At 54.7% G+C, this 21610-nt stretch overlaps 24 non-coding genes across 24 annotated transcripts; all 24 read left to right on the forward strand.

Moving 5' to 3' along the window:
- The first annotated feature begins 229 nt into the window (after positions 1-229).
- Positions 230-345, forward strand: LOC138564602 (U5 spliceosomal RNA). The gene has a single exon (XR_011300546.1). It is a non-coding gene; the product is annotated as a U5 spliceosomal RNA (small nuclear RNA).
- A 775-nt stretch (positions 346-1120) lies between these two features.
- Positions 1121-1236, forward strand: LOC138565134 (U5 spliceosomal RNA). Its single transcript, XR_011301047.1, has one exon. It is a non-coding gene; the product is annotated as a U5 spliceosomal RNA (small nuclear RNA).
- Positions 1237-2035: 799 nt separating this feature from the next.
- LOC138564604 (U5 spliceosomal RNA) lies at positions 2036-2151 on the forward strand. The gene has a single exon (XR_011300548.1). It is a non-coding gene; the product is annotated as a U5 spliceosomal RNA (small nuclear RNA).
- Positions 2152-2957: 806 nt separating this feature from the next.
- Positions 2958-3073, forward strand: LOC138564605 (U5 spliceosomal RNA). Its single transcript, XR_011300549.1, has one exon. It is a non-coding gene; the product is annotated as a U5 spliceosomal RNA (small nuclear RNA).
- Positions 3074-3872: 799 nt separating this feature from the next.
- Positions 3873-3988, forward strand: LOC138564606 (U5 spliceosomal RNA). The gene has a single exon (XR_011300550.1). It is a non-coding gene; the product is annotated as a U5 spliceosomal RNA (small nuclear RNA).
- Positions 3989-4764: 776 nt separating this feature from the next.
- Positions 4765-4880, forward strand: LOC138565136 (U5 spliceosomal RNA). The gene has a single exon (XR_011301048.1). It is a non-coding gene; the product is annotated as a U5 spliceosomal RNA (small nuclear RNA).
- Positions 4881-5668: 788 nt separating this feature from the next.
- LOC138564607 (U5 spliceosomal RNA) lies at positions 5669-5784 on the forward strand. Its single transcript, XR_011300551.1, has one exon. It is a non-coding gene; the product is annotated as a U5 spliceosomal RNA (small nuclear RNA).
- Positions 5785-6590: 806 nt separating this feature from the next.
- Positions 6591-6706, forward strand: LOC138564608 (U5 spliceosomal RNA). Its single transcript, XR_011300552.1, has one exon. It is a non-coding gene; the product is annotated as a U5 spliceosomal RNA (small nuclear RNA).
- A 799-nt stretch (positions 6707-7505) lies between these two features.
- Positions 7506-7621, forward strand: LOC138564611 (U5 spliceosomal RNA). The gene has a single exon (XR_011300554.1). It is a non-coding gene; the product is annotated as a U5 spliceosomal RNA (small nuclear RNA).
- Positions 7622-8397: 776 nt separating this feature from the next.
- LOC138564612 (U5 spliceosomal RNA) lies at positions 8398-8513 on the forward strand. Its single transcript, XR_011300555.1, has one exon. It is a non-coding gene; the product is annotated as a U5 spliceosomal RNA (small nuclear RNA).
- Positions 8514-9289: 776 nt separating this feature from the next.
- Positions 9290-9405, forward strand: LOC138565137 (U5 spliceosomal RNA). The gene has a single exon (XR_011301049.1). It is a non-coding gene; the product is annotated as a U5 spliceosomal RNA (small nuclear RNA).
- A 799-nt stretch (positions 9406-10204) lies between these two features.
- LOC138564613 (U5 spliceosomal RNA) lies at positions 10205-10320 on the forward strand. The gene has a single exon (XR_011300556.1). It is a non-coding gene; the product is annotated as a U5 spliceosomal RNA (small nuclear RNA).
- Positions 10321-11126: 806 nt separating this feature from the next.
- Positions 11127-11242, forward strand: LOC138564614 (U5 spliceosomal RNA). The gene has a single exon (XR_011300557.1). It is a non-coding gene; the product is annotated as a U5 spliceosomal RNA (small nuclear RNA).
- Positions 11243-12041: 799 nt separating this feature from the next.
- Positions 12042-12157, forward strand: LOC138564615 (U5 spliceosomal RNA). The gene has a single exon (XR_011300558.1). It is a non-coding gene; the product is annotated as a U5 spliceosomal RNA (small nuclear RNA).
- Positions 12158-12933: 776 nt separating this feature from the next.
- LOC138565138 (U5 spliceosomal RNA) lies at positions 12934-13049 on the forward strand. The gene has a single exon (XR_011301050.1). It is a non-coding gene; the product is annotated as a U5 spliceosomal RNA (small nuclear RNA).
- A 799-nt stretch (positions 13050-13848) lies between these two features.
- LOC138564617 (U5 spliceosomal RNA) lies at positions 13849-13964 on the forward strand. Its single transcript, XR_011300559.1, has one exon. It is a non-coding gene; the product is annotated as a U5 spliceosomal RNA (small nuclear RNA).
- Positions 13965-14770: 806 nt separating this feature from the next.
- LOC138564618 (U5 spliceosomal RNA) lies at positions 14771-14886 on the forward strand. The gene has a single exon (XR_011300560.1). It is a non-coding gene; the product is annotated as a U5 spliceosomal RNA (small nuclear RNA).
- A 799-nt stretch (positions 14887-15685) lies between these two features.
- On the forward strand, positions 15686-15801 carry LOC138564619 (U5 spliceosomal RNA). The gene has a single exon (XR_011300561.1). It is a non-coding gene; the product is annotated as a U5 spliceosomal RNA (small nuclear RNA).
- Positions 15802-16577: 776 nt separating this feature from the next.
- LOC138565139 (U5 spliceosomal RNA) lies at positions 16578-16693 on the forward strand. The gene has a single exon (XR_011301051.1). It is a non-coding gene; the product is annotated as a U5 spliceosomal RNA (small nuclear RNA).
- Positions 16694-17492: 799 nt separating this feature from the next.
- On the forward strand, positions 17493-17608 carry LOC138564620 (U5 spliceosomal RNA). The gene has a single exon (XR_011300562.1). It is a non-coding gene; the product is annotated as a U5 spliceosomal RNA (small nuclear RNA).
- Positions 17609-18414: 806 nt separating this feature from the next.
- On the forward strand, positions 18415-18530 carry LOC138564621 (U5 spliceosomal RNA). Its single transcript, XR_011300563.1, has one exon. It is a non-coding gene; the product is annotated as a U5 spliceosomal RNA (small nuclear RNA).
- Positions 18531-19329: 799 nt separating this feature from the next.
- LOC138564623 (U5 spliceosomal RNA) lies at positions 19330-19445 on the forward strand. Its single transcript, XR_011300565.1, has one exon. It is a non-coding gene; the product is annotated as a U5 spliceosomal RNA (small nuclear RNA).
- A 776-nt stretch (positions 19446-20221) lies between these two features.
- Positions 20222-20337, forward strand: LOC138565140 (U5 spliceosomal RNA). Its single transcript, XR_011301052.1, has one exon. It is a non-coding gene; the product is annotated as a U5 spliceosomal RNA (small nuclear RNA).
- Positions 20338-21125: 788 nt separating this feature from the next.
- On the forward strand, positions 21126-21241 carry LOC138564624 (U5 spliceosomal RNA). The gene has a single exon (XR_011300566.1). It is a non-coding gene; the product is annotated as a U5 spliceosomal RNA (small nuclear RNA).
- The last annotated feature ends 369 nt before the right edge of the window (positions 21242-21610 follow it).

Consider the following 21610-nt stretch of genomic DNA (forward strand, 5'->3'; position numbering starts at 1 on the left):
ATGGCCTGCGGTCTGGAGAAATTTGCATACCCACAATCCCCTGCCAGGTTTCATGACTTTGGATGGGATTGCTTGCAAATAAAGTCATTCTGCCACGGGTTCGGAGCCCGATAGCATTCTCCATTCGCTTCATCTCAAAAAGCGTCATCGTGTGCACTGCTTCACTAAGTCACCCTGAGCTAGTGAGGTGTTGCATTTTTTGCGGCCGCAGTCGGGGCCACTAGAGCGCATACTCTGGTTTCTCTTCAAACCGAATAAATCTTTCGCCTTTTACTAAAGATTTCCGTGGAGAGGAACATTAAAGAGTTTCACTCAATTTTTTGAAGCCCTGCCAAGTGCAGGGTTACCTATGCTGGTTAAAAAAAAAAAGAAACAGAGCAAATGAAAGCGCAAAGCCTGCTTTTCAGCTGTTGGCTTGCACCCCCCAGCTGTCAGTCAGCCTTTGCAGGGGTCCTTGCAGCACAGCCAGGCTGATGCCTTGCAGTGGTAGCCAGAGGGGGGAGCCTTTAGCTAATGCTTGCTGCTGTCGCCACCTGCTGGTGAGCCAGCAGAGGCTGGCTCCAAGCTAGCATCCAGGAGGATATGGCCCCAGTGGGCAGGGGTTTGGGCCCGGGCCCCGATCGGCTGACGAACGCCTGACAAACGCCGTCCTTTGCCCGCTGGCAGCCCAGGAGGCCCAGCACCCGTGCAAGACAGGGTGAGGGCGGAAAATGACCCCTGTGTCCTGAGAAAGGAGAGAGCGGCTGCTTCTTCAACATCCTGGGGGAGGAGCCCCATCTCTGGGGCCCAAAAGAAAATCTCACGCCTGCCTCCCAGAAGCCCTAGACCTTATGTAAACGAGGGGAGTCCTCAAGCAAAAGCAGACTCTGCCTGCCTTTTGGCCAATGTTACATGGCCTGCGGTCTGGAGAAATTTGCATACCCACAATCCCCTGCCAGGTTTCATGACTTTGGATGGGATTGCTTGCAAATAAAGTCATTCTGCCACGGGTTCGGAGCCCGATGGCATTCTCCATTCGCTTCATCTCAAAAAGCGTCATCGTGTGCACTGCTTCACTAAGTCACCCTGAGCTAGTGAGGTGTTGCATTTTTTGCGGCCGCAGTCGGGGCCACTAGAGCGCATACTCTGGTTTCTCTTCAAACCGAATAAATCTTTCGCCTTTTACTAAAGATTTCCGTGGAGAGGAACATTAAAGAGTTTCACTCAATGTTTTGAAGCCCTGCCAAGTGCAGGGTTACCTATGCTGGTTAAAAAGAAACAGAGCAAATGAAAGCGCAAAGCCTGCTTTTCAGCTGTTGGCTTGCACCCCCCAGCTGTCAGTCAGCCTTTGCAGGGGTCCTCGCAGCACAGCCAGGCTGATGCCTTGCAGTGGTAGCCAGAGGGGGGAGCCTTTAGCTAATGCTTGCTGCTGTCGCCACCTGCTGGTGAGCCAGCAGAGGCTGGCTCCAAGCTAGCATCCAGGAGGATATGGCCCCAGTGGGCAGGGGTTTGGGCCCGGGCCCCGATCGGCTGACGAACGCCTGACAAACGCCGTCCTTTGCCCGGCGGGCTTTGCCCTGGCGGGCAAAAGAACCTGGCAGCCCAGGAGGCCCAGCACCCGTGCAAGACAGGGTGAGGGCGGAAAATGACCCCTGTGTCCTGAGAAAGGAGAGAGTGGGCTGCTTTTTCAACATCCTGGGGGAGGAGCCCCATCTCTGGGGCCCAAAAGAAAATCTCACGCCTGCCTCCCAGAAGCCCTAGACCTTATGTAAACGAGGGGAGTCCTCAGGCAAAGGCAGACTCTGCCTGCCTTTTGGCCAATGTCACATGGCCTGCGGTCTGGAGAAATTTGCATACCCACAATCCCCTGCCAGGTTTCATGACTTTGGATGGGATTGCTTGCAAATAAAGTCATTCTGCCACGGGTTCGGAGCCCGATAGCATTCTCCATTCGCTTCATCTCAAAAAGCGTCATCGTGTGCACTGCTTCACTAAGTCACCCTGAGCTAGTGAGGTGTTGCATTTTTTGCGGCCGCAGTCGGGGCCACTAGAGCGCATACTCTGGTTTCTCTTCAAACCGAATAAATCTTTCGCCTTTTACTAAAGATTTCCGTGGAGAGGAACATTAAAGAGTTTCACTCAATTTTTTGAAGCCCTGCCAAGTGCAGGGTTACCTATGCTGGTTAAAAAAAAAAAAGAAACAGAGCAAATGAAAGCGCAAAGCCTGCTTTTCAGCTGTTGGCTTGCACCCCCCAGCTGTCAGTCAGCCTTTGCAGGGGTCCTCGCAGCACAGCCAGGCTGATGCCTTGCAGTGGTAGCCAGAGGGGGGAGCCTTTAGCTAATGCTTGCTGCTGTCGCCACCTGCTGGTGAGCCAGCAGAGGCTGGCTCCAAGCTAGCATCCAGGAGGATATGGCCCCAGTGGGCAGGGGTTTGGGCCCGGGCCCCGATCGCCTGACAAACGCCTGACAAACGCCGTCCTTTGCCCGGCGGGCTTTGCCCTGGCGGGCAAAAGAACCTGGCAGCCCAGGAGGCCCAGCACCCGTGCAAGACAGGGTGAGGGCGGAAAATGACCCCTGTGTCCTGAGAAAGGAGAGAGCGGGCTGCTTTTTCAACATCCTGGGGGAGGAGCCCCATCTCTGGGGCCCAAAAGAAAATCTCACGCCTGCCTCCCAGAAGCCCTAGACCTTATGTAAACGAGGGGAGTCCTCAGGCAAAGGCAGACTCTGCCTGCCTTTTGGCCAATGTCACATGGCCTGCGGTCTGGAGAAATTTGCATACCCACAATCCCCTGCCAGGTTTCATGACTTTGGATGGGATTGCTTGCAAATAAAGTCATTCTGCCACGGGTTCGGAGCCCGATAGCATTCTCCATTCGCTTCATCTCAAAAAGCGTCATCGTGTGCACTGCTTCACTAAGTCACCCTGAGCTAGTGAGGTGTTGCATTTTTTGCGGCCGCAGTCGGGGCCACTAGAGCGCATACTCTGGTTTCTCTTCAAACCGAATAAATCTTTCGCCTTTTACTAAAGATTTCCGTGGAGAGGAACATTAAAGAGTTTCACTCAATTTTTTGAAGCCCTGCCAAGTGCAGGGTTACCTATGCTGGTTAAAAAGAAACAGAGCAAATGAAAGCGCAAAGCCTGCTTTTCAGCTGTTGGCTTGCACCCCCCAGCTGTCAGTCAGCCTTTGCAGGGGTCCTCGCAGCACAGCCAGGCTGATGCCTTGCAGTGGTAGCCAGAGGGGGGAGCCTTTAGCTAATGCTTGCTGCTGTCGCCACCTGCTGGTGAGCCAGCAGAGGCTGGCTCCAAGCTAGCATCCAGGAGGATATGGCCCCAGTGGGCAGGGGTTTGGGCCCGGGCCCCGATCGCCTGACAAACGCCTGACAAACGCCGTCCTTTGCCCGGCGGGCTTTGCCCTGGCGGGCAAAAGAACCTGGCAGCCCAGGAGGCCCAGCACCCGTGCAAGACAGGGTGAGGGCGGAAAATGACCCCTGTGTCCTGAGAAAGGAGAGAGCGGGCTGCTTTTTCAACATCCTGGGGGAGGAGCCCCATCTCTGGGGCCCAAAAGAAAATCTCACGCCTGCCTCCCAGAAGCCCTAGACCTTATGTAAACGAGGGGAGTCCTCAGGCAAAGGCAGACTCTGCCTGCCTTTTGGCCAATGTCACATGGCCTGCGGTCTGGAGAAATTTGCATACCCACAATCCCCTGCCAGGTTTCATGACTTTGGATGGGATTGCTTGCAAATAAAGTCATTCTGCCACGGGTTCGGAGCCCGATAGCATTCTCCATTCGCTTCATCTCAAAAAGCGTCATCGTGTGCACTGCTTCACTAAGTCACCCTGAGCTAGTGAGGTGTTGCATTTTTTGCGGCCGCAGTCGGGGCCACTAGAGCGCATACTCTGGTTTCTCTTCAAACCGAATAAATCTTTCGCCTTTTACTAAAGATTTCCGTGGAGAGGAACATTAAAGAGTTTCACTCAATTTTTTGAAGCCCTGCCAAGTGCAGGGTTACCTATGCTGGTTAAAAAAAAAAAGAAACAGAGCAAATGAAAGCGCAAAGCCTGCTTTTCAGCTGTTGGCTTGCACCCCCCAGCTGTCAGTCAGCCTTTGCAGGGGTCCTTGCAGCACAGCCAGGCTGATGCCTTGCAGTGGTAGCCAGAGGGGGGAGCCTTTAGCTAATGCTTGCTGCTGTCGCCACCTGCTGGTGAGCCAGCAGAGGCTGGCTCCAAGCTAGCATCCAGGAGGATATGGCCCCAGTGGGCAGGGGTTTGGGCCCGGGCCCCGATCGGCTGACGAACGCCTGACAAACGCCGTCCTTTGCCCGCTGGCAGCCCAGGAGGCCCAGCACCCGTGCAAGACAGGGTGAGGGCGGAAAATGACCCCTGTGTCCTGAGAAAGGAGAGAGCGGGCTGCTTCTTCAACATCCTGGGGGAGGAGCCCCATCTCTGGGGCCCAAAAGAAAATCTCACGCCTGCCTCCCAGAAGCCCTAGACCTTATGTAAACGAGGGGAGTCCTCAAGCAAAAGCAGACTCTGCCTGCCTTTTGGCCAATGTTACATGGCCTGCGGTCTGGAGAAATTTGCATACCCACAATCCCCTGCCAGGTTTCATGACTTTGGATGGGATTGCTTGCAAATAAAGTCATTCTGCCACGGGTTCGGAGCCCGATGGCATTCTCCATTCGCTTCATCTCAAAAAGCGTCATCGTGTGCACTGCTTCACTAAGTCACCCTGAGCTAGTGAGGTGTTGCATTTTTTGCGGCCGCAGTCGGGGCCACTAGAGCGCATACTCTGGTTTCTCTTCAAACCGAATAAATCTTTCGCCTTTTACTAAAGATTTCCGTGGAGAGGAACATTAAAGAGTTTCACTCAATGTTTTGAAGCCCTGCCAAGTGCAGGGTTACCTATGCTGGTTAAAAAGAAACAGAGCAAATGAAAGCGCAAAGCCTGCTTTTCAGCTGTTGGCTTGCACCCCCCAGCTGTCAGTCAGCCTTTGCAGGGGTCCTCGCAGCACAGCCAGGCTGATGCCTTGCAGTGGTAGCCAGAGGGGGGAGCCTTTAGCTAATGCTTGCTGCTGTCGCCACCTGCTGGTGAGCCAGCAGAGGCTGGCTCCAAGCTAGCATCCAGGAGGATATGGCCCCAGTGGGCAGGGGTTTGGGCCCGGGCCCCGATCGCCTGACAAACGCCGTCCTTTGCCCGGCGGGCTTTGCCCTGGCGGGCAAAAGAACCTGGCAGCCCAGGAGGCCCAGCACCCGTGCAAGACAGGGTGAGGGCGGAAAATGACCCCTGTGTCCTGAGAAAGGAGAGAGTGGGCTGCTTTTTCAACATCCTGGGGGAGGAGCCCCATCTCTGGGGCCCAAAAGAAAATCTCACGCCTGCCTCCCAGAAGCCCTAGACCTTATGTAAACGAGGGGAGTCCTCAGGCAAAGGCAGACTCTGCCTGCCTTTTGGCCAATGTCACATGGCCTGCGGTCTGGAGAAATTTGCATACCCACAATCCCCTGCCAGGTTTCATGACTTTGGATGGGATTGCTTGCAAATAAAGTCATTCTGCCACGGGTTCGGAGCCCGATAGCATTCTCCATTCGCTTCATCTCAAAAAGCGTCATCGTGTGCACTGCTTCACTAAGTCACCCTGAGCTAGTGAGGTGTTGCATTTTTTGCGGCCGCAGTCGGGGCCACTAGAGCGCATACTCTGGTTTCTCTTCAAACCGAATAAATCTTTCGCCTTTTACTAAAGATTTCCGTGGAGAGGAACATTAAAGAGTTTCACTCAATTTTTTGAAGCCCTGCCAAGTGCAGGGTTACCTATGCTGGTTAAAAAAAAAAAAGAAACAGAGCAAATGAAAGCGCAAAGCCTGCTTTTCAGCTGTTGGCTTGCACCCCCCAGCTGTCAGTCAGCCTTTGCAGGGGTCCTCGCAGCACAGCCAGGCTGATGCCTTGCAGTGGTAGCCAGAGGGGGGAGCCTTTAGCTAATGCTTGCTGCTGTCGCCACCTGCTGGTGAGCCAGCAGAGGCTGGCTCCAAGCTAGCATCCAGGAGGATATGGCCCCAGTGGGCAGGGGTTTGGGCCCGGGCCCCGATCGCCTGACAAACGCCTGACAAACGCCGTCCTTTGCCCGGCGGGCTTTGCCCTGGCGGGCAAAAGAACCTGGCAGCCCAGGAGGCCCAGCACCCGTGCAAGACAGGGTGAGGGCGGAAAATGACCCCTGTGTCCTGAGAAAGGAGAGAGCGGGCTGCTTTTTCAACATCCTGGGGGAGGAGCCCCATCTCTGGGGCCCAAAAGAAAATCTCACGCCTGCCTCCCAGAAGCCCTAGACCTTATGTAAACGAGGGGAGTCCTCAGGCAAAGGCAGACTCTGCCTGCCTTTTGGCCAATGTCACATGGCCTGCGGTCTGGAGAAATTTGCATACCCACAATCCCCTGCCAGGTTTCATGACTTTGGATGGGATTGCTTGCAAATAAAGTCATTCTGCCACGGGTTCGGAGCCCGATAGCATTCTCCATTCGCTTCATCTCAAAAAGCGTCATCGTGTGCACTGCTTCACTAAGTCACCCTGAGCTAGTGAGGTGTTGCATTTTTTGCGGCCGCAGTCGGGGCCACTAGAGCGCATACTCTGGTTTCTCTTCAAACCGAATAAATCTTTCGCCTTTTACTAAAGATTTCCGTGGAGAGGAACATTAAAGAGTTTCACTCAATTTTTTGAAGCCCTGCCAAGTGCAGGGTTACCTATGCTGGTTAAAAAGAAACAGAGCAAATGAAAGCGCAAAGCCTGCTTTTCAGCTGTTGGCTTGCACCCCCCAGCTGTCAGTCAGCCTTTGCAGGGGTCCTCGCAGCACAGCCAGGCTGATGCCTTGCAGTGGTAGCCAGAGGGGGGAGCCTTTAGCTAATGCTTGCTGCTGTCGCCACCTGCTGGTGAGCCAGCAGAGGCTGGCTCCAAGCTAGCATCCAGGAGGATATGGCCCCAGTGGGCAGGGGTTTGGGCCCGGGCCCCGATCGCCTGACAAACGCCTGACAAACGCCGTCCTTTGCCCGGCGGGCTTTGCCCTGGCGGGCAAAAGAACCTGGCAGCCCAGGAGGCCCAGCACCCGTGCAAGACAGGGTGAGGGCGGAAAATGACCCCTGTGTCCTGAGAAAGGAGAGAGCGGGCTGCTTTTTCAACATCCTGGGGGAGGAGCCCCATCTCTGGGGCCCAAAAGAAAATCTCACGCCTGCCTCCCAGAAGCCCTAGACCTTATGTAAACGAGGGGAGTCCTCAGGCAAAGGCAGACTCTGCCTGCCTTTTGGCCAATGTCACATGGCCTGCGGTCTGGAGAAATTTGCATACCCACAATCCCCTGCCAGGTTTCATGACTTTGGATGGGATTGCTTGCAAATAAAGTCATTCTGCCACGGGTTCGGAGCCCGATAGCATTCTCCATTCGCTTCATCTCAAAAAGCGTCATCGTGTGCACTGCTTCACTAAGTCACCCTGAGCTAGTGAGGTGTTGCATTTTTTGCGGCCGCAGTCGGGGCCACTAGAGCGCATACTCTGGTTTCTCTTCAAACCGAATAAATCTTTCGCCTTTTACTAAAGATTTCCGTGGAGAGGAACATTAAAGAGTTTCACTCAATTTTTTGAAGCCCTGCCAAGTGCAGGGTTACCTATGCTGGTTAAAAAAAAAAAGAAACAGAGCAAATGAAAGCGCAAAGCCTGCTTTTCAGCTGTTGGCTTGCACCCCCCAGCTGTCAGTCAGCCTTTGCAGGGGTCCTCGCAGCACAGCCAGGCTGATGCTTTGCAGTGGTAGCCAGAGGGGGGAGCCTTTAGCTAATGCTTGCTGCTGTCGCCACCTGCTGGTGAGCCAGCAGAGGCTGGCTCCAAGCTAGCATCCAGGAGGATATGGCCCCAGTGGGCAGGGGTTTGGGCCCGGGCCCCGATCGGCTGACGAACGCCTGACAAACGCCGTCCTTTGCCCGCTGGCAGCCCAGGAGGCCCAGCACCCGTGCAAGACAGGGTGAGGGCGGAAAATGACCCCTGTGTCCTGAGAAAGGAGAGAGCGGGCTGCTTTTTCAACATCCTGGGGGAGGAGCCCCATCTCTGGGGCCCAAAAGAAAATCTCACGCCTGCCTCCCAGAAGCCCTAGACCTTATGTAAACGAGGGGAGTCCTCAGGCAAAGGCAGACTCTGCCTGCCTTTTGGCCAATGTCACATGGCCTGCGGTCTGGAGAAATTTGCATACCCACAATCCCCTGCCAGGTTTCATGACTTTGGATGGGATTGCTTGCAAATAAAGTCATTCTGCCACGGGTTCGGAGCCCGATAGCATTCTCCATTCGCTTCATCTCAAAAAGCGTCATCGTGTGCACTGCTTCACTAAGTCACCCTGAGCTAGTGAGGTGTTGCATTTTTTGCGGCCGCAGTCGGGGCCACTAGAGCGCATACTCTGGTTTCTCTTCAAACCGAATAAATCTTTCGCCTTTTACTAAAGATTTCCGTGGAGAGGAACATTAAAGAGTTTCACTCAATTTTTTGAAGCCCTGCCAAGTGCAGGGTTACCTATGCTGGTTAAAAAAAAAAAGAAACAGAGCAAATGAAAGCGCAAAGCCTGCTTTTCAGCTGTTGGCTTGCACCCCCCAGCTGTCAGTCAGCCTTTGCAGGGGTCCTTGCAGCACAGCCAGGCTGATGCCTTGCAGTGGTAGCCAGAGGGGGGAGCCTTTAGCTAATGCTTGCTGCTGTCGCCACCTGCTGGTGAGCCAGCAGAGGCTGGCTCCAAGCTAGCATCCAGGAGGATATGGCCCCAGTGGGCAGGGGTTTGGGCCCGGGCCCCGATCGGCTGACGAACGCCTGACAAACGCCGTCCTTTGCCCGCTGGCAGCCCAGGAGGCCCAGCACCCGTGCAAGACAGGGTGAGGGCGGAAAATGACCCCTGTGTCCTGAGAAAGGAGAGAGCGGGCTGCTTCTTCAACATCCTGGGGGAGGAGCCCCATCTCTGGGGCCCAAAAGAAAATCTCACGCCTGCCTCCCAGAAGCCCTAGACCTTATGTAAACGAGGGGAGTCCTCAAGCAAAAGCAGACTCTGCCTGCCTTTTGGCCAATGTTACATGGCCTGCGGTCTGGAGAAATTTGCATACCCACAATCCCCTGCCAGGTTTCATGACTTTGGATGGGATTGCTTGCAAATAAAGTCATTCTGCCACGGGTTCGGAGCCCGATGGCATTCTCCATTCGCTTCATCTCAAAAAGCGTCATCGTGTGCACTGCTTCACTAAGTCACCCTGAGCTAGTGAGGTGTTGCATTTTTTGCGGCCGCAGTCGGGGCCACTAGAGCGCATACTCTGGTTTCTCTTCAAACCGAATAAATCTTTCGCCTTTTACTAAAGATTTCCGTGGAGAGGAACATTAAAGAGTTTCACTCAATGTTTTGAAGCCCTGCCAAGTGCAGGGTTACCTATGCTGGTTAAAAAGAAACAGAGCAAATGAAAGCGCAAAGCCTGCTTTTCAGCTGTTGGCTTGCACCCCCCAGCTGTCAGTCAGCCTTTGCAGGGGTCCTCGCAGCACAGCCAGGCTGATGCCTTGCAGTGGTAGCCAGAGGGGGGAGCCTTTAGCTAATGCTTGCTGCTGTCGCCACCTGCTGGTGAGCCAGCAGAGGCTGGCTCCAAGCTAGCATCCAGGAGGATATGGCCCCAGTGGGCAGGGGTTTGGGCCCGGGCCCCGATCGTCTGACGAACGCCTGACAAACGCCGTCCTTTGCCCGGCGGGCTTTGCCCTGGCGGGCAAAAGAACCTGGCAGCCCAGGAGGCCCAGCACCCGTGCAAGACAGGGTGAGGGCGGAAAATGACCCCTGTGTCCTGAGAAAGGAGAGAGTGGGCTGCTTTTTCAACATCCTGGGGGAGGAGCCCCATCTCTGGGGCCCAAAAGAAAATCTCACGCCTGCCTCCCAGAAGCCCTAGACCTTATGTAAACGAGGGGAGTCCTCAGGCAAAGGCAGACTCTGCCTGCCTTTTGGCCAATGTCACATGGCCTGCGGTCTGGAGAAATTTGCATACCCACAATCCCCTGCCAGGTTTCATGACTTTGGATGGGATTGCTTGCAAATAAAGTCATTCTGCCACGGGTTCGGAGCCCGATAGCATTCTCCATTCGCTTCATCTCAAAAAGCGTCATCGTGTGCACTGCTTCACTAAGTCACCCTGAGCTAGTGAGGTGTTGCATTTTTTGCGGCCGCAGTCGGGGCCACTAGAGCGCATACTCTGGTTTCTCTTCAAACCGAATAAATCTTTCGCCTTTTACTAAAGATTTCCGTGGAGAGGAACATTAAAGAGTTTCACTCAATTTTTTGAAGCCCTGCCAAGTGCAGGGTTACCTATGCTGGTTAAAAAAAAAAAAGAAACAGAGCAAATGAAAGCGCAAAGCCTGCTTTTCAGCTGTTGGCTTGCACCCCCCAGCTGTCAGTCAGCCTTTGCAGGGGTCCTCGCAGCACAGCCAGGCTGATGCCTTGCAGTGGTAGCCAGAGGGGGGAGCCTTTAGCTAATGCTTGCTGCTGTCGCCACCTGCTGGTGAGCCAGCAGAGGCTGGCTCCAAGCTAGCATCCAGGAGGATATGGCCCCAGTGGGCAGGGGTTTGGGCCCGGGCCCCGATCGCCTGACAAACGCCTGACAAACGCCGTCCTTTGCCCGGCGGGCTTTGCCCTGGCGGGCAAAAGAACCTGGCAGCCCAGGAGGCCCAGCACCCGTGCAAGACAGGGTGAGGGCGGAAAATGACCCCTGTGTCCTGAGAAAGGAGAGAGCGGGCTGCTTTTTCAACATCCTGGGGGAGGAGCCCCATCTCTGGGGCCCAAAAGAAAATCTCACGCCTGCCTCCCAGAAGCCCTAGACCTTATGTAAACGAGGGGAGTCCTCAGGCAAAGGCAGACTCTGCCTGCCTTTTGGCCAATGTCACATGGCCTGCGGTCTGGAGAAATTTGCATACCCACAATCCCCTGCCAGGTTTCATGACTTTGGATGGGATTGCTTGCAAATAAAGTCATTCTGCCACGGGTTCGGAGCCCGATAGCATTCTCCATTCGCTTCATCTCAAAAAGCGTCATCGTGTGCACTGCTTCACTAAGTCACCCTGAGCTAGTGAGGTGTTGCATTTTTTGCGGCCGCAGTCGGGGCCACTAGAGCGCATACTCTGGTTTCTCTTCAAACCGAATAAATCTTTCGCCTTTTACTAAAGATTTCCGTGGAGAGGAACATTAAAGAGTTTCACTCAATTTTTTGAAGCCCTGCCAAGTGCAGGGTTACCTATGCTGGTTAAAAAGAAACAGAGCAAATGAAAGCGCAAAGCCTGCTTTTCAGCTGTTGGCTTGCACCCCCCAGCTGTCAGTCAGCCTTTGCAGGGGTCCTCGCAGCACAGCCAGGCTGATGCCTTGCAGTGGTAGCCAGAGGGGGGAGCCTTTAGCTAATGCTTGCTGCTGTCGCCACCTGCTGGTGAGCCAGCAGAGGCTGGCTCCAAGCTAGCATCCAGGAGGATATGGCCCCAGTGGGCAGGGGTTTGGGCCCGGGCCCCGATCGCCTGACAAACGCCTGACAAACGCCGTCCTTTGCCCGGCGGGCTTTGCCCTGGCGGGCAAAAGAACCTGGCAGCCCAGGAGGCCCAGCACCCGTGCAAGACAGGGTGAGGGCGGAAAATGACCCCTGTGTCCTGAGAAAGGAGAGAGCGGGCTGCTTTTTCAACATCCTGGGGGAGGAGCCCCATCTCTGGGGCCCAAAAGAAAATCTCACGCCTGCCTCCCAGAAGCCCTAGACCTTATGTAAACGAGGGGAGTCCTCAGGCAAAGGCAGACTCTGCCTGCCTTTTGGCCAATGTCACATGGCCTGCGGTCTGGAGAAATTTGCATACCCACAATCCCCTGCCAGGTTTCATGACTTTGGATGGGATTGCTTGCAAATAAAGTCATTCTGCCACGGGTTCGGAGCCCGATAGCATTCTCCATTCGCTTCATCTCAAAAAGCGTCATCGTGTGCACTGCTTCACTAAGTCACCCTGAGCTAGTGAGGTGTTGCATTTTTTGCGGCCGCAGTCGGGGCCACTAGAGCGCATACTCTGGTTTCTCTTCAAACCGAATAAATCTTTCGCCTTTTACTAAAGATTTCCGTGGAGAGGAACATTAAAGAGTTTCACTCAATTTTTTGAAGCCCTGCCAAGTGCAGGGTTACCTATGCTGGTTAAAAAAAAAAAGAAACAGAGCAAATGAAAGCGCAAAGCCTGCTTTTCAGCTGTTGGCTTGCACCCCCCAGCTGTCAGTCAGCCTTTGCAGGGGTCCTTGCAGCACAGCCAGGCTGATGCCTTGCAGTGGTAGCCAGAGGGGGGAGCCTTTAGCTAATGCTTGCTGCTGTCGCCACCTGCTGGTGAGCCAGCAGAGGCTGGCTCCAAGCTAGCATCCAGGAGGATATGGCCCCAGTGGGCAGGGGTTTGGGCCCGGGCCCCGATCGGCTGACGAACGCCTGACAAACGCCGTCCTTTGCCCGCTGGCAGCCCAGGAGGCCCAGCACCCGTGCAAGACAGGGTGAGGGCGGAAAATGACCCCTGTGTCCTGAGAAAGGAGAGAGCGGGCTGCTTCTTCAACATCCTGGGGGAGGAGCCCCATCTCTGGGGCCCAAAAGAAAATCTCACGCCTGCCTCCCAGAAGCCCTAGACCTTATGTAAACGAGGGGAGTCCTCAAGCAAAAGCAGACTCTGCCTGCCTTTTGGCCAATGTTACATGGCCTGCGGTCTGGAGAAATTTGCATACCCACAATCCCCTGCCAGGTTTCATGACTTTGGATGGGATTGCTTGCAAATAAAGTCATTCTGCCACGGGTTCGGAGCCCGATGGCATTCTCCATTCGCTTCATCTCAAAAAGCGTCATCGTGTGCACTGCTTCACTAAGTCACCCTGAGCTAGTGAGGTGTTGCATTTTTTGCGGCCGCAGTCGGGGCCACTAGAGCGCATACTCTGGTTTCTCTTCAAACCGAATAAATCTTTCGCCTTTTACTAAAGATTTCCGTGGAGAGGAACATTAAAGAGTTTCACTCAATGTTTTGAAGCCCTGCCAAGTGCAGGGTTACCTATGCTGGTTAAAAAGAAACAGAGCAAATGAAAGCGCAAAGCCTGCTTTTCAGCTGTTGGCTTGCACCCCCCAGCTGTCAGTCAGCCTTTGCAGGGGTCCTCGCAGCACAGCCAGGCTGATGCCTTGCAGTGGTAGCCAGAGGGGGGAGCCTTTAGCTAATGCTTGCTGCTGTCGCCACCTGCTGGTGAGCCAGCAGAGGCTGGCTCCAAGCTAGCATCCAGGAGGATATGGCCCCAGTGGGCAGGGGTTTGGGCCCGGGCCCCGATCGGCTGACGAACGCCTGACAAACGCCGTCCTTTGCCCGGCGGGCTTTGCCCTGGCGGGCAAAAGAACCTGGCAGCCCAGGAGGCCCAGCACCCGTGCAAGACAGGGTGAGGGCGGAAAATGACCCCTGTGTCCTGAGAAAGGAGAGAGTGGGCTGCTTTTTCAACATCCTGGGGGAGGAGCCCCATCTCTGGGGCCCAAAAGAAAATCTCACGCCTGCCTCCCAGAAGCCCTAGACCTTATGTAAACGAGGGGAGTCCTCAGGCAAAGGCAGACTCTGCCTGCCTTTTGGCCAATGTCACATGGCCTGCGGTCTGGAGAAATTTGCATACCCACAATCCCCTGCCAGGTTTCATGACTTTGGATGGGATTGCTTGCAAATAAAGTCATTCTGCCACGGGTTCGGAGCCCGATAGCATTCTCCATTCGCTTCATCTCAAAAAGCGTCATCGTGTGCACTGCTTCACTAAGTCACCCTGAGCTAGTGAGGTGTTGCATTTTTTGCGGCCGCAGTCGGGGCCACTAGAGCGCATACTCTGGTTTCTCTTCAAACCGAATAAATCTTTCGCCTTTTACTAAAGATTTCCGTGGAGAGGAACATTAAAGAGTTTCACTCAATTTTTTGAAGCCCTGCCAAGTGCAGGGTTACCTATGCTGGTTAAAAAAAAAAAAGAAACAGAGCAAATGAAAGCGCAAAGCCTGCTTTTCAGCTGTTGGCTTGCACCCCCCAGCTGTCAGTCAGCCTTTGCAGGGGTCCTCGCAGCACAGCCAGGCTGATGCCTTGCAGTGGTAGCCAGAGGGGGGAGCCTTTAGCTAATGCTTGCTGCTGTCGCCACCTGCTGGTGAGCCAGCAGAGGCTGGCTCCAAGCTAGCATCCAGGAGGATATGGCCCCAGTGGGCAGGGGTTTGGGCCCGGGCCCCGATCGCCTGACAAACGCCTGACAAACGCCGTCCTTTGCCCGGCGGGCTTTGCCCTGGCGGGCAAAAGAACCTGGCAGCCCAGGAGGCCCAGCACCCGTGCAAGACAGGGTGAGGGCGGAAAATGACCCCTGTGTCCTGAGAAAGGAGAGAGCGGGCTGCTTTTTCAACATCCTGGGGGAGGAGCCCCATCTCTGGGGCCCAAAAGAAAATCTCACGCCTGCCTCCCAGAAGCCCTAGACCTTATGTAAACGAGGGGAGTCCTCAGGCAAAGGCAGACTCTGCCTGCCTTTTGGCCAATGTCACATGGCCTGCGGTCTGGAGAAATTTGCATACCCACAATCCCCTGCCAGGTTTCATGACTTTGGATGGGATTGCTTGCAAATAAAGTCATTCTGCCACGGGTTCGGAGCCCGATAGCATTCTCCATTCGCTTCATCTCAAAAAGCGTCATCGTGTGCACTGCTTCACTAAGTCACCCTGAGCTAGTGAGGTGTTGCATTTTTTGCGGCCGCAGTTGGGGCCACTAGAGCGCATACTCTGGTTTCTCTTCAAACCGAATAAATCTTTCGCCTTTTACTAAAGATTTCCGTGGAGAGGAACATTAAAGAGTTTCACTCAATTTTTTGAAGCCCTGCCAAGTGCAGGGTTACCTATGCTGGTTAAAAAGAAACAGAGCAAATGAAAGCGCAAAGCCTGCTTTTCAGCTGTTGGCTTGCACCCCCCAGCTGTCAGTCAGCCTTTGCAGGGGTCCTCGCAGCACAGCCAGGCTGATGCCTTGCAGTGGTAGCCAGAGGGGGGAGCCTTTAGCTAATGCTTGCTGCTGTCGCCACCTGCTGGTGAGCCAGCAGAGGCTGGCTCCAAGCTAGCATCCAGGAGGATATGGCCCCAGTGGGCAGGGGTTTGGGCCCGGGCCCCGATCGCCTGACAAACGCCTGACAAACGCCGTCCTTTGCCCGGCGGGCTTTGCCCTGGCGGGCAAAAGAACCTGGCAGCCCAGGAGGCCCAGCACCCGTGCAAGACAGGGTGAGGGCGGAAAATGACCCCTGTGTCCTGAGAAAGGAGAGAGCGGGCTGCTTTTTCAACATCCTGGGGGAGGAGCCCCATCTCTGGGGCCCAAAAGAAAATCTCACGCCTGCCTCCCAGAAGCCCTAGACCTTATGTAAACGAGGGGAGTCCTCAGGCAAAGGCAGACTCTGCCTGCCTTTTGGCCAATGTCACATGGCCTGCGGTCTGGAGAAATTTGCATACCCACAATCCCCTGCCAGGTTTCATGACTTTGGATGGGATTGCTTGCAAATAAAGTCATTCTGCCACGGGTTCGGAGCCCGATAGCATTCTCCATTCGCTTCATCTCAAAAAGCGTCATCGTGTGCACTGCTTCACTAAGTCACCCTGAGCTAGTGAGGTGTTGCATTTTTTGCGGCCGCAGTCGGGGCCACTAGAGCGCATACTCTGGTTTCTCTTCAAACCGAATAAATCTTTCGCCTTTTACTAAAGATTTCCGTGGAGAGGAACATTAAAGAGTTTCACTCAATTTTTTGAAGCCCTGCCAAGTGCAGGGTTACCTATGCTGGTTAAAAAAAAAAAGAAACAGAGCAAATGAAAGCGCAAAGCCTGCTTTTCAGCTGTTGGCTTGCACCCCCCAGCTGTCAGTCAGCCTTTGCAGGGGTCCTTGCAGCACAGCCAGGCTGATGCCTTGCAGTGGTAGCCAGAGGGGGGAGCCTTTAGCTAATGCTTGCTGCTGTCGCCACCTGCTGGTGAGCCAGCAGAGGCTGGCTCCAAGCTAGCATCCAGGAGGATATGGCCCCAGTGGGCAGGGGTTTGGGCCCGGGCCCCGATCGGCTGACGAACGCCTGACAAACGCCGTCCTTTGCCCGCTGGCAGCCCAGGAGGCCCAGCACCCGTGCAAGACAGGGTGAGGGCGGAAAATGACCCCTGTGTCCTGAGAAAGGAGAGAGCGGGCTGCTTCTTCAACATCCTGGGGGAGGAGCCCCATCTCTGGGGCCCAAAAGAAAATCTCACGCCTGCCTCCCAGAAGCCCTAGACCTTATGTAAACGAGGGGAGTCCTCAAGCAAAAGCAGACTCTGCCTGCCTTTTGGCCAATGTTACATGGCCTGCGGTCTGGAGAAATTTGCATACCCACAATCCCCTGCCAGGTTTCATGACTTTGGATGGGATTGCTTGCAAATAAAGTCATTCTGCCACGGGTTCGGAGCCCGATGGCATTCTCCATTCGCTTCATCTCAAAAAGCGTCATCGTGTGCACTGCTTCACTAAGTCACCCTGAGCTAGTGAGGTGTTGCATTTTTTGCGGCCGCAGTCGGGGCCACTAGAGCGCATACTCTGGTTTCTCTTCAAACCGAATAAATCTTTCGCCTTTTACTAAAGATTTCCGTGGAGAGGAACATTAAAGAGTTTCACTCAATGTTTTGAAGCCCTGCCAAGTGCAGGGTTACCTATGCTGGTTAAAAAGAAACAGAGCAAATGAAAGCGCAAAGCCTGCTTTTCAGCTGTTGGCTTGCACCCCCCAGCTGTCAGTCAGCCTTTGCAGGGGTCCTCGCAGCACAGCCAGGCTGATGCCTTGCAGTGGTAGCCAGAGGGGGGAGCCTTTAGCTAATGCTTGCTGCTGTCGCCACCTGCTGGTGAGCCAGCAGAGGCTGGCTCCAAGCTAGCATCCAGGAGGATATGGCCCCAGTGGGCAGGGGTTTGGGCCCGGGCCCCGATCGCCTGACAAACGCCTGACAAACGCCGTCCTTTGCCCGGCGGGCTTTGCCCTGGCGGGCAAAAGAACCTGGCAGCCCAGGAGGCCCAGCACCCGTGCAAGACAGGGTGAGGGCGGAAAATGACCCCTGTGTCCTGAGAAAGGAGAGAGTGGGCTGCTTTTTCAACATCCTGGGGGAGGAGCCCCATCTCTGGGGCCCAAAAGAAAATCTCACGCCTGCCTCCCAGAAGCCCTAGACCTTATGTAAACGAGGGGAGTCCTCAGGCAAAGGCAGACTCTGCCTGCCTTTTGGCCAATGTCACATGGCCTGCGGTCTGGAGAAATTTGCATACCCACAATCCCCTGCCAGGTTTCATGACTTTGGATGGGATTGCTTGCAAATAAAGTCATTCTGCCACGGGTTCGGAGCCCGATAGCATTCTCCATTCGCTTCATCTCAAAAAGCGTCATCGTGTGCACTGCTTCACTAAGTCACCCTGAGCTAGTGAGGTGTTGCATTTTTTGCGGCCGCAGTCGGGGCCACTAGAGCGCATACTCTGGTTTCTCTTCAAACCGAATAAATCTTTCGCCTTTTACTAAAGATTTCCGTGGAGAGGAACATTAAAGAGTTTCACTCAATTTTTTGAAGCCCTGCCAAGTGCAGGGTTACCTATGCTGGTTAAAAAAAAAAAAGAAACAGAGCAAATGAAAGCGCAAAGCCTGCTTTTCAGCTGTTGGCTTGCACCCCCCAGCTGTCAGTCAGCCTTTGCAGGGGTCCTCGCAGCACAGCCAGGCTGATGCCTTGCAGTGGTAGCCAGAGGGGGGAGCCTTTAGCTAATGCTTGCTGCTGTCGCCACCTGCTGGTGAGCCAGCAGAGGCTGGCTCCAAGCTAGCATCCAGGAGGATATGGCCCCAGTGGGCAGGGGTTTGGGCCCGGGCCCCGATCGCCTGACAAACGCCTGACAAACGCCGTCCTTTGCCCGGCGGGCTTTGCCCTGGCGGGCAAAAGAACCTGGCAGCCCAGGAGGCCCAGCACCCGTGCAAGACAGGGTGAGGGCGGAAAATGACCCCTGTGTCCTGAGAAAGGAGAGAGCGGGCTGCTTTTTCAACATCCTGGGGGAGGAGCCCCATCTCTGGGGCCCAAAAGAAAATCTCACGCCTGCCTCCCAGAAGCCCTAGACCTTATGTAAACGAGGGGAGTCCTCAGGCAAAGGCAGACTCTGCCTGCCTTTTGGCCAATGTCACATGGCCTGCGGTCTGGAGAAATTTGCATACCCACAATCCCCTGCCAGGTTTCATGACTTTGGATGGGATTGCTTGCAAATAAAGTCATTCTGCCACGGGTTCGGAGCCCGATAGCATTCTCCATTCGCTTCATCTCAAAAAGCGTCATCGTGTGCACTGCTTCACTAAGTCACCCTGAGCTAGTGAGGTGTTGCATTTTTTGCGGCCGCAGTCGGGGCCACTAGAGCGCATACTCTGGTTTCTCTTCAAACCGAATAAATCTTTCGCCTTTTACTAAAGATTTCCGTGGAGAGGAACATTAAAGAGTTTCACTCAATTTTTTGAAGCCCTGCCAAGTGCAGGGTTACCTATGCTGGTTAAAAAGAAACAGAGCAAATGAAAGCGCAAAGCCTGCTTTTCAGCTGTTGGCTTGCACCCCCCAGCTGTCAGTCAGCCTTTGCAGGGGTCCTCGCAGCACAGCCAGGCTGATGCCTTGCAGTGGTAGCCAGAGGGGGGAGCCTTTAGCTAATGCTTGCTGCTGTCGCCACCTGCTGGTGAGCCAGCAGAGGCTGGCTCCAAGCTAGCATCCAGGAGGATATGGCCCCAGTGGGCAGGGGTTTGGGCCCGGGCCCCGATCGCCTGACAAACGCCTGACAAACGCCGTCCTTTGCCCGGCGGGCTTTGCCCTGGCGGGCAAAAGAACCTGGCAGCCCAGGAGGCCCAGCACCCGTGCAAGACAGGGTGAGGGCGGAAAATGACCCCTGTGTCCTGAGAAAGGAGAGAGCGGGCTGCTTTTTCAACATCCTGGGGGAGGAGCCCCATCTCTGGGGCCCAAAAGAAAATCTCACGCCTGCCTCCCAGAAGCCCTAGACCTTATGTAAACGAGGGGAGTCCTCAGGCAAAGGCAGACTCTGCCTGCCTTTTGGCCAATGTCACATGGCCTGCGGTCTGGAGAAATTTGCATACCCACAATCCCCTGCCAGGTTTCATGACTTTGGATGGGATTGCTTGCAAATAAAGTCATTCTGCCACGGGTTCGGAGCCCGATAGCATTCTCCATTCGCTTCATCTCAAAAAGCGTCATCGTGTGCACTGCTTCACTAAGTCACCCTGAGCTAGTGAGGTGTTGCATTTTTTGCGGCCGCAGTCGGGGCCACTAGAGCGCATACTCTGGTTTCTCTTCAAACCGAATAAATCTTTCGCCTTTTACTAAAGATTTCCGTGGAGAGGAACATTAAAGAGTTTCACTCAATTTTTTGAAGCCCTGCCAAGTGCAGGGTTACCTATGCTGGTTAAAAAAAAAAAGAAACAGAGCAAATGAAAGCGCAAAGCCTGCTTTTCAGCTGTTGGCTTGCACCCCCCAGCTGTCAGTCAGCCTTTGCAGGGGTCCTTGCAGCACAGCCAGGCTGATGCCTTGCAGTGGTAGCCAGAGGGGGGAGCCTTTAGCTAATGCTTGCTGCTGTCGCCACCTGCTGGTGAGCCAGCAGAGGCTGGCTCCAAGCTAGCATCCAGGAGGATATGGCCCCAGTGGGCAGGGGTTTGGGCCCGGGCCCCGATCGGCTGACGAACGCCTGACAAACGCCGTCCTTTGCCCGCTGGCAGCCCAGGAGGCCCAGCACCCGTGCAAGACAGGGTGAGGGCGGAAAATGACCCCTGTGTCCTGAGAAAGGAGAGAGCGGGCTGCTTCTTCAACATCCTGGGGGAGGAGCCCCATCTCTGGGGCCCAAAAGAAAATCTCACGCCTGCCTCCCAGAAGCCCTAGACCTTATGTAAACGAGGGGAGTCCTCAAGCAAAAGCAGACTCTGCCTGCCTTTTGGCCAATGTTACATGGCCTGCGGTCTGGAGAAATTTGCATACCCACAATCCCCTGCCAGGTTTCATGACTTTGGATGGGATTGCTTGCAAATAAAGTCATTCTGCCACGGGTTCGGAGCCCGATGGCATTCTCCATTCGCTTCATCTCAAAAAGCGTCATCGTGTGCACTGCTTCACTAAGTCACCCTGAGCTAGTGAGGTGTTGCATTTTTTGCGGCCGCAGTCGGGGCCACTAGAGCGCATACTCTGGTTTCTCTTCAAACCGAATAAATCTTTCGCCTTTTACTAAAGATTTCCGTGGAGAGGAACATTAAAGAGTTTCACTCAATGTTTTGAAGCCCTGCCAAGTGCAGGGTTACCTATGCTGGTTAAAAAGAAACAGAGCAAATGAAAGCGCAAAGCCTGCTTTTCAGCTGTTGGCTTGCACCCCCCAGCTGTCAGTCAGCCTTTGCAGGGGTCCTCGCAGCACAGCCAGGCTGATGCCTTGCAGTGGTAGCCAGAGGGGGGAGCCTTTAGCTAATGCTTGCTGCTGTCGCCACCTGCTGGTGAGCCAGCAGAGGCTGGCTCCAAGCTAGCATCCAGGAGGATATGGCCCCAGTGGGCAGGGGTTTGGGCCCGGGCCCCGATCGCCTGACAAACGCCGTCCTTTGCCCGGCGGGCTTTGCCCTGGCGGGCAAAAGAACCTGGCAGCCCAGGAGGCCCAGCACCCGTGCAAGACAGGGTGAGGGCGGAAAATGACCCCTGTGTCCTGAGAAAGGAGAGAGTGGGCTGCTTTTTCAACATCCTGGGGGAGGAGCCCCATCTCTGGGGCCCAAAAGAAAATCTCACGCCTGCCTCCCAGAAGCCCTAGACCTTATGTAAACGAGGGGAGTCCTCAGGCAAAGGCAGACTCTGCCTGCCTTTTGGCCAATGTCACATGGCCTGCGGTCTGGAGAAATTTGCATACCCACAATCCCCTGCCAGGTTTCATGACTTTGGATGGGATTGCTTGCAAATAAAGTCATTCTGCCACGGGTTCGGAGCCCGATAGCATTCTCCATTCGCTTCATCTCAAAAAGCGTCATCGTGTGCACTGCTTCACTAAGTCACCCTGAGCTAGTGAGGTGTTGCATTTTTTGCGGCCGCAGTCGGGGCCACTAGAGCGCATACTCTGGTTTCTCTTCAAACCGAATAAATCTTTCGCCTTTTACTAAAGATTTCCGTGGAGAGGAACATTAAAGAGTTTCACTCAATTTTTTGAAGCCCTGCCAAGTGCAGGGTTACCTATGCTGGTTAAAAAAAAAAAAGAAACAGAGCAAATGAAAGCGCAAAGCCTGCTTTTCAGCTGTTGGCTTGCACCCCCCAGCTGTCAGTCAGCCTTTGCAGGGGTCCTCGCAGCACAGCCAGGCTGATGCCTTGCAGTGGTAGCCAGAGGGGGGAGCCTTTAGCTAATGCTTGCTGCTGTCGCCACCTGCTGGTGAGCCAGCAGAGGCTGGCTCCAAGCTAGCATCCAGGAGGATATGGCCCCAGTGGGCAGGGGTTTGGGCCCGGGCCCCGATCGCCTGACAAACGCCTGACAAACGCCGTCCTTTGCCCGGCGGGCTTTGCCCTGGCGGGCAAAAGAACCTGGCAGCCCAGGAGGCCCAGCACC

The sequence above is a fragment of the Ambystoma mexicanum genome, chromosome 1q (genome assembly GCF_040938575.1).
Source record: "Ambystoma mexicanum isolate Mex_15411 chromosome 1q, UKY_AmexF1_1, whole genome shotgun sequence".
NCBI classification, from domain to species: Eukaryota; Metazoa; Chordata; class Amphibia; order Caudata; family Ambystomatidae; genus Ambystoma; species Ambystoma mexicanum.